Source organism: Elephantulus edwardii, unplaced genomic scaffold (genome assembly GCF_000299155.1).
Source record: "Elephantulus edwardii isolate Elephantulus edwardi_28Jun2011 unplaced genomic scaffold, EleEdw1.0 scaffold00344, whole genome shotgun sequence".
Taxonomy (NCBI): domain Eukaryota; kingdom Metazoa; phylum Chordata; class Mammalia; order Macroscelidea; family Macroscelididae; genus Elephantulus; species Elephantulus edwardii.
The window spans coordinates 590,783-600,818 of NW_006400094.1; positions in this window are offsets into that span (position 1 = coordinate 590,783).

Sequence of the window (10,036 nt, forward strand, 5' to 3'; positions counted from 1 at the left end):
CTGTGGACTGGGAGTGGTGACAGGTGGCTCTGTGGACTGGGCACGGTGACAGATGGACCCAGGGACTGGGTGTGGGGATAGGTGGGCCCAGAGGCTGGGCATGGTGACGGGTGAGTCTGTGGACTGGGCATGGTGACAGGTAGGCCCAGGATCTTGCTGTGGGTTTGACCTTTGCTGAGTCAATACTAACTGTTTGAAGTGATCGATCTGGCTTCTCGTCCTGTCTACCCTCACCACACTGTAATTGTTAACCAACCCATTTTGTGGGTGGGGACACTGAGGCCCAGAATGACTTGGGAGTTTTCTAAGGAGGTGCAACCAGGAGCTCTGGGAGTCACACCCAGGTAACCAGGGTCCAATTTCACCCCTTTCACTGTCTCAGGGGCTAGTGGAGGGAAAAGTTAGCACAAGCTGCCCTCACACAGCACCCAGCACCTCATTGTGGCCACCTCATTCAGTAGCAATATCATCTTCTGCTTTTTTGTTGTTGTTGTGGATGGGGTGAAAGCTACAGAAAAAATTCCTTCTCCATTTCATGATTCATTCACATGTAATTTTTTTAAAATAATTGTGTGTGTGTGTGTGTGTGTGTGTGTGTGTGTGTGTGTGTACCATCAAATTGGATCTGAAGGTCTGAAGGTACAGGAGGAGATTGTCCCTCCTTTTCCAGCAGAGCATTTGGTGGATTCGAACACACGTACCTCTGGGATTGCAGTGCAGCTTCTTGCCACTAGGCCACCAGAGCTCCCTTCACATGTAATTTTATGACTATTTCTACTCCCCACATTGTAACCACAGTCTTGAAGGACCATCCCACATCCTATAGCGACAACTGTTTATAGCTCATGGGCAGTCTGAGTACGACAGAAGCTTTATCTCATTGTCTTTCTGTGTGGTTCTGTGTGTGAGCCTTGCAAACAGACACACCCCAGGCAGAGTTTGATTGAAATACCAGGCGTGTGGACCCCAGAGCAGCCCAGATAGGATGAATGAGCAACCATGGGTTAGAAAGGGACATTAAACCCTTGGTCCTCTCTGGTCAGTGCTGACTCGTAATCACCTTGGAAGCCAGAGAACTGGCCCAGGGCTGTAAAATCTTCTTTGGTCTCATTCTGCTCTGGAACCCCTGGCCTTGTTATGGTTAGCCTGGGGTTTTTCTGCAATACCCCCAAGGCTCCCAGCAAAGGTCCTTAAACAGACAACGAAAGACCCCAAACCCACTGCCATGCTGTCCATTCCATCTCATGATTGAGAGCCTCTCCAAAAGGCCAAAGAGAAAGGATGTCAGATTAAAGACTAAGGTGTGCCTGACCCAAGTGGCCTTTCCAGTGGCTTCATATGAATGTGAAAGTTGGACCGTGAGTCAAGATGTCAGAAGAAGATAACCATGCGGCTTCCCAGACTGGAGATGTTCCCAGGAGGAAGAGAATGTTGTGGTTTGCCCATGGAGTGGCCGGCTGGTGGATTTGAACCACAAAGCCTTTGGCTAGCTGCACTATCCATGAGATAGGATGACAAAGCCGATTCCCAGTTGATAGAATCTGGGCAGCACTTAGGTGGGTTGGCCTGAAGGTGGTGATTAATTAGAGATTGGCAGGGGAAAAACAGATGAACCCACGGCTCTCATCCATCTCTGACAAGCCACACGATGTGTGGGCATCACCGTCTACCAGGGCCTGTTAAGACCTCTCGTCAAGTGTCGTAAGTTTTTTCTCCCACACCTGAGCAGCTCCACAATTTCATATTCTCGGGGAGTCCCAGAACCTCATTCCTCTTAAACAGATCATTAAGCCTCTCCAACCTTCCTCCATAAAATATGCTATTGTCTTACAGCTTTCTGTCATAATTAGCCATTAGGGATCATGTGAAGAGCTCGAAGATTTCACATCCTGCCCTGCACCTGTGAACGGGAGTTTTGGAAAAAGCAGAAGGAATGTGAGGATTCTGGCTCTATAAAAATAGGTGAGGTATAGATAGAAGAAGAATTGATGCCTTTGAGCTGTGGTGCTGGAGAAGAGTGTTGAGAATACCATGGACTGCTCGGAAAACAAACAGATTCATCCTGGAAAGGGTCAAACCGGGCTGCTCCTTGGAGACAAGGATTCTGAGGCTCCGTCTAACATACTTTGGACGTGTTGTAAGGAGAGACCGGTACTTGGAGAGGGACATCATGCTTGGGAGGGTGGAGGGATGGCGCAGGAGGGGAAGGCCCTCTATGAGGTGGATTGATTCGGTGACTGGGATAATTGGGATGTCAGTGTCGGAGATGGTGCGATTGGCACAGGACAGAGCAGAGTTTAGGGCTGTTGTACATAGGGTCACTATGAGTCGCAAGTGACTCAATGGCACATAACAACAACAACAATAGATAATGCAGTTGTTGTGTATTATCAAGGAGGAACCAACCCTAGCTGATCCAAAGAGCAACAATGTCACTTTAAAGACTAAGGTGTGCCTGACTCACACATGGTATTTTCAGAGGCTTTGTCGGACTGTGAAAGTTGGACAGTGAATGAGAAAGACCATCAAAGAATCAACGCCTTTGAGTTGTGGTGTTGGAGAAGAGTACAGAATATCCCATGGATGGCCTAAAGCTCTTGGATGGGTTTCTGAGGCTGTAAATCCTTTGAGAGGAGATTGTCCATCCTTCTCTTGAAGAGTACATGGTATAATTGAACCAGTGACCTCTTAGATGGCAACACAGCAGGCTATGCACTACACCATCAGAGGTAAATACACAGACTTGCGTGTGCGCGCGCGCGTGTGTGTGTAAGAGAGAAAGAGATACAGAGAGAGGGAGGGAAGAAAGAGAGAAAGAACGAGAGAGAGAGAGAGAGACATGGTGGGGTCAATAACTCTCCTTATAGCACAGGAAATCTCCACATGGACTGAGTTCCAAGTCGGGGAATTCAGTTCTGGTTCCCCAAAGAGTGGTGGTGGTGGTTGTTATGTGCCGTCGAGGCGCTTGTGACTCATAGCGCCCCTATGTACAACAGCCTTTCACCCTACTCTATCTTGTGCCAATAGCACTGCCTCCGACACACCCATTTGGCTTGCTAAGCCAAAGGTCCATGGTTCAAAGCCATCAGCTTCACAGGACTAAGATGAATCTGTCTGCTTCTCTAATGATTTTCAGTCCCCACAGCCCTGTGGATTGCTTTACCCTGTCTTCCAAGGTCTGCCTGGGTTGGAACGGACACACCAGGCTTGGCTAGGTTTTTCAGTCCTCATAGCCAAATGCATGCTCTGTTTTTCTTTCGATGCCCTGTTGGTGGGCTGGATTCGTACGACAGAGAAGATTCAATAACAAATGGAATGAAAATAACAGAAGCCAGTTGATGTTCAATTGGCTCTGAGTCATGGTGGCCCAGTGTGTGTGAGAAGACAGCTAGGCTCCCTGGGTCTCCTGCAGGTGTTCCTTCCAAGGAGCCTGTGGGTCGATGGAAACTCGTAATTTCCCAAATGCACATGGTTCGAGGCCACCAGATACTCCGTGGAAGGTTGAGTAATCTCCTCCTGTGTGATTAACTGCCTCTGAAAACCCGTGGAAGATTCTACTATGGGTTGGTTGCAACTCTATGGTACACAACAACAACTATAAATATATATATATTTGTTTATGTAAACATTGTATATACATATACACTCGACGGCACATAACAACAACATACGTATACACATTTTGTTTCATATATGTTGTTGTTGATTGCCTTCGAGTCGGGCACGACTCGTGGTGACCCTATGAACAAAAAGCCTGAAGCTCCTTTACAACTATTGACATTTATCAAAGTTCATAGTTTCTGGAGGCATGTTGTTTAGGAAGTGGATGCCACTCCTGCTTCCAAGTTTCATATATACATAGAACCAGTTCAGAAAATAGCATGTGGTCAAGAAGCAAAGGTAAAAAATGAAGTTCAAATTTCATTGAAGATGTTGGCAAAAAAACAAACAAACAACAACAACAAAAAACAACCAAAAACAAAGCCTAACGAACCAAGCAAGGCCCTAGGAATTCATGAAATACCTATTAACATTCCAACAAATAGATGCAGCCCTGGACCTGCCTACCAGAGTCTGCAAAGAAATCAGGAAGACAGGTCCATGGCCCGCTGACTGGAAGAGATCAATATTTGTTTCCCTTCCCAAGAGAGGTGATCCAACAAAATGTAGAAATTAGTAAACAATATCATGACTATCTTATGCAAGTTAAATACTGCTGATGTTTTTGTTGTTGTTATGTGCCATCGAGTCGCTTGCGACTCATAGCGACCCTATGCACAAGAGCTCTAAACGATCTTCTGTCCTGTGCCAACCTAGCCATCTCAAACACACTTATTCCCACTGCTCCAGTCACAAAATCAATTCATCTCATCAAAGGTCTTCCTCTCCTTCACCGTCCCTCCACTCACTCTGCCAAACATGATGTCCCTCTCCAAGGACCAGTCCCTCCTTGCAACATGCCCAAAATATGTCAGACGAAGCTTCAGAATCCTTGATTCCAAAGAGCCTTCCAACTTCACCCTCTCCAGGACAAACCTGTTTGTTCTCCTAGCAGTCCATGGTATATTCAACACTTTTCTCCAGCACCACAGCTCAAAGTCTGCTGATAAGTGTTAAAAAACAGAACATTACATAAAGAACTACAAGCTTGGTTTAGAAGAGGCCATGTCACCAAGGGTATCATCACTGATGTCAGATGGATCCTAGTGGAAAGCAGAAAGTACCAGAAGGATGTCTGTGAGGTTTTTGGTTGCATTTCTCCAACTGCCCCCCCTTTTAAAATTTTGTATTAGTTTGCTAACAAAGTTTGTTAACATTGAATTTCACACTCTTTCATTTATAATGTGATTCATACAATGATTCCCATGCATTATGATTTTTCTCCCCCCTATTCATTGTTTTCTAAAACTAATCACCATTGAACCTTGCCCATAATTATTACTCTGTCTTTTCAAGTCCCTGCAAAATCCTTTTCATTTTGGACGTCTGTGTTGCATCAACTATGCAAAGGCATTTGATTGTATGAACCACAAAAAAATTACGGCTAACATTGAGAAGAATGGGATTCCCAGAACACTTAATTGTGCTCATGTGAAATTTATACCTAGACTTGTCTGAACAGAGCTACAAAACACTGCATGGTTTGAAATCAGATAAGGTATGCATCAAAGCTGTATTCCCCCCCCCCCCATATCTATTCAGTCTATAAGTTGAACAAATCATTTGGAATGTCAGACTTTACAAAGAAGAATGTGACATCAGGATTGGAGGAAGAGTCATCAACAGCCTGCGTTATGTAGATGACCCAACTTTGCTTGCAGAAATTGAGGAGGACTTGAAAAATGCTTGCTGCAGAATATCGAAGATCACAGTTGTCAATACGGATTGCACCTCAACATCAAGAATACAAAAATTCTGACCACTGATGACCAACATCATGATAGATGGAGAAAAGATTGAAATTGTCAACAATTTCATCTTACCTGGATCCACAATTGACACCTCTGGCACCAGCAGTCAAGAGATCAAAAGATGGGTCACCCTGGGAAAATTCAGTCAAGAACTTATCTAGAGTTCTGAAGAGCAATGATGTCAGTTTAAAGACTAAGGTGTTCCTAATCCAAGGTTTTGTCATCTGAAAGTGGGACAATGATTAAGGATGACAGAAGAAGAATTATGTCATTGAGTGACAGTGTTGGAGAAGAATGTGAAATATCCCATGGACTGCCAAAAGAACAGATAATGTCTTGGAGAAACAGCATCCAGAGTGCTCCTTGCAGGCAAGTATGAGAAAGCTTGGCCTCATATACTTGAGGCATGTTGCTAGGAGGGACTATTCCTTGGAGAGGGCATTATGCTTGGAACAGTAGAGTGTCAGAGAAAGGAAGACTTTCAACCGGATGGAACGACACAGTGATAGAAGCAGTAAGATCAAGTGTGTCTGAGATTGTCAGGATGGCACAGGAGAGGACAGAGTTCATTTCTGTTGTTCAGACTTGCTATGAGTCATTGCTGACTCTGGAATAGAAGAAGAACAATTTTCTAACATATATATTCAACATATGTGTAACGTCTACATTGCATATTTGTGTAATAGATTGTGCATGTGTAGGTATTTATAATGTTTCGTGTCCCAGCACTCAAACGCTTTTTCATTTGAACCACCTAGGGACAGTAACTATCACTGTCGTTCCCAGTCTGAATAAAATTTTCCAACATAATGAATGAGAAAATAGAAAATGCCAAGAAAGATTAGCCCTGCGTGGATTCTATTTATATAAATTTCCCCAAACCTGGAAAAACCCAATAAAATATTTGCATTATTTCTCTGTTTACACATAAACAGAGAAATGTGTGCAGACACATGTGCGTGCTTAGAAGAATACCGGATGCAGATAAATATGTCGGTGATAAAACCCATACATTTAACTAGGAAGAATGCCTCTCAGGCAGCAGTCCTAAAATTAGTTACCTTCTGTTTTTCACTAAAGGTGAAGGCAGGCGCGCATCTGTGGAGAAGGAAACTCAAAGCCTTTAGCAAGAAAGACATCACAGAGCTTACGAAAGGGCCTCAGGTGGCAGTTCAACATAGTCACATGGGACCGATTAGTCAGAAGAGACTCGACCACTCCTCACAACCACAGCACCCAGTCACAGGATGGCTGAATGATGCCAGCTGCTAACCAGAAGGCAGGCAGTTCGATTCCACCTGGAGACACAACACAGGAAAGGCCTGGCAATAGGCTTCTGATCAGTCCACCATGGAAGACTTATGGCTCAGGGGACCATGACTGACTCCAAGGAAAATGGGTAACAGGGTTGGAAACCTTGAGAAGGACGCTCAGATATCTTTGTGTGAAGCAAGGCTCACTCAGCTTTAAGAACCCCCCTGGTCCAGGCAGAAACCACAGCATTGTGAAGGATAAAAACCTCAGAAAAGGTCTAAAATCAAAAGAGAGTGAACGTGCTTGGATTGTGACAAGAACAAGCATTATGTGGTGTTCTGTGGATTTCTAGAAAGACCACGGACTCTCTCCTGGAGCCAATACTCCTTTGGAGCAAAGATGGGGAAACTTTATCATTTATATATTTTGGGTATATTATCAGGAAAGACCTGTTCTGGGGAGGGGGGGAGCGGAGACATTACATTTGACCCAGAGACTGTAACAGTAGGGATTGTGTGGAAGACCCAGCACGGAACAGGGTTCACAACAACTTGAGGGCATTTCACCACAACAGATGCTTTGTAGGAACTGTTTTTATTGTTGTTATGTGCCGTTGAGTCGCCTGCAACTCATAGCAAGCCTATGCACAACAGCCCCAAACTCTGCTCTATCCTGTGCCAATCCTTTGCAATGAAGCTAGTTTGATGTGGACGAGGAAAGTCTTGAAATGAATCAAAGATGCATGATAAGAGAACATAGCCAGCATTCAAGTGTGAGAAGTGAAGAGCACGCTCCCAGGGCTCTTCAGGAGTGGGGAGATCCTTGGAGAAGAGAGATGTAATGATATTTTCTGAGATGTCCATTATAAAATGTCGCTGAAGGTCATGGATGCCCACAGGGTGGACATAAATAAAATGAAACAGCTACATTGTTATGTGAGATGAGGTCTCACCCTCTTTGCCTCTAAGGACCACCCTGACTGCTCTTCCTTCATGAAACATTTATTTGTTCTTTGCACAGTCTGCAGGATATTCAGTCTTCATCATTGGCAACATTTAGACACATTGATTCTTCTGTCATCCTTATTCATAGTCTTGCTTTTGCATGCGTAAGAACCAATGGCCAATTCCATGCCTTGGAGCAGGTGCACCTTAGTCCTCAGAGTGACACCTGTGCTGTCATGTGTCATCAGCAAGTCTCATGTATCTCAGATATCTTGTCAGAAAAAAAGAAAGACCCTCAACAAGATGGACAGACCCAGTGGATGCAGGAGTGGGCGGGGTTCTGTTCTGCCATCCACAGAGTCCCAGTGACTCCGAGCTGAGTCAAAGGCGCCTAGCCAACGGAATGTTTGTGCTCTGTATTCTTTCCTGTGCTTTGTCATTTGCAAGGCAAGTTGGAAACTTGATGGACTCTTCACATAAAAGTGAGGTGCACTGGTGGTGGCTTCAAAATAAGGAATTCCCCTGCCAATGCAAAGGTATGTGGTTCAAATCCACCAGTTGCTCCATGGGAGAAAGATAGGCAATCAACGCCCGTGCGATTTACTGCACATAACCAGTCTGCGTGGGGTAGTCTCTGAGTCATGGTGATCCCAGGTGTGAATTGCAGGAAAGTGTCCTCTCCAACGTGCTAAAGAGCAAGGATGTCTGTGCAAAGACTAAGGTGTACCTGATGTAAGTCCTGGTATTTTCAGTTGCTCCATATGCATCTGAAAGTTGGACAAGTGATTCAGGAAGACCCAAGTTAACTTGATGCTTTTGAATCCTGGTGTTTGAAGACGGTATCAGCTATCCAGTGGAGTGCCCAAAGAACAGACAAAAAATATTTTGTTGAAGTACAATTAGGGTGTTCCTTAAGGCGAGCAAAGTGCAACTTTGTCTCACATCTTTGGGGCATGTTGTCTTGAGGAGGGGGCAGTCCTTGAAAAAAGGACATCGTGCTGGGAAAGGTGGAGGGTCAGAGACGGAGAGAGGAAGACCCTTCACCTGCCAGATGGATTAACACGGTGACTGCAGCCAATGGCTCAAACATATCAGAGATGGTTAGGATAGCATAGGACAGGACAAGATTGCCATGTGTTCCTATGGTCACTGGGAGTGGAAGCCCACTTGACGCTGTTTAAGAGCAACACACTTCTTAAGGTTTGCAGTGGCTGAATTGTAAAAGGTCCACTGCCAAGTCTTTCTGCTAAGGCATTCTGTGTACATTGTCTCCTGTTAGCATCTCAGAGCATCATACATTTTTGCCCCATCTGAGGACCTTTCTAAAACCCAAACTAAAGCAGTTGCTATAGAGTGTAGCATCTGTTAAGAGTATAACTCTGCTCTAGATGGATTTTAGGGATCTGACCTTTTCCAGAAGCAGATAGCCAGGACTTTCTTAGGAGGCACATTGGGTCCACTTGAAATACCAAGCTTTCTGTTAATAGTCGTTGTTGTTTTGTGCCATTGAGTTGTCTGCAACTCATAGTGACCAGTATTGAACAGCTCTGAAGCCTGCTCTGTCCTGAGCCAGTCTCATTGTCTCTGACACACCTGACCCCATTTGCCACAGCCCATCTCATCCAGAGTCTTCCTCTCCTGCGCTGTCCCCCCACCCTTCCAAGCATGATGTCCCTCTCCAAGGACTGGTCCCTCCTGACCACGTGCCCGAAGAATGTGAGATGGAGCTGCAAAATCCTTGCCTCCAAGGAGCATCCCGGTTTCACCTTCTCCAGGACAAAGCTGTTTGTTCTCTTCATAGTCCATGGCATGTTTAAGAATCTTCTCCGGCACCACAGCTCAAAGGCGTTGATTCTTCCCATTAATAGTGGAGCACTTTATTTCTTCAGTATATTTTTTAAGGCACAGAAGGAACCCCAGTGGTGTAATGATGATGAACGCAGTTGCTCAAAGGCACTGTGATTTCAATCTATCAGCTGCTCCGCTGGGAAAGAAGTCACATTATACTTCTTTGCAAGCCCTGTCTCTTAGAAGAAAGAGTAGCTAGGAGTTGGAAGCAACTCACGGTCAGCAGTTTTGTTTAGAGTGGTATTTCTCTATAATGTGTGTGTGTGTGTGTGTGTGTGTGTGTGTGTGTGTGTGTGTATTTTGTTACTGTGTCCCATTGAGTCAGATCTGACCCATAGCTGGCACTCAGGTTGGTGGGTTTTCAGAGGCAGTTAATTGTATGCGAGGAGATTGCCCATCCTTCTCCTGCAAAGCTCTTGGTGGATTTGAACTGTGTGCTTTCGGGATTGCAGTGCAGCTTCTTGCCATTAGGCCACCAGAGCTCTCTCTGTCTAGATATGTACACACACGCATGCACACAGCATATATATATTGTTGTTAAGTGCTGTTGAGTCGCAGGCGACTCATAGCGACCCTATG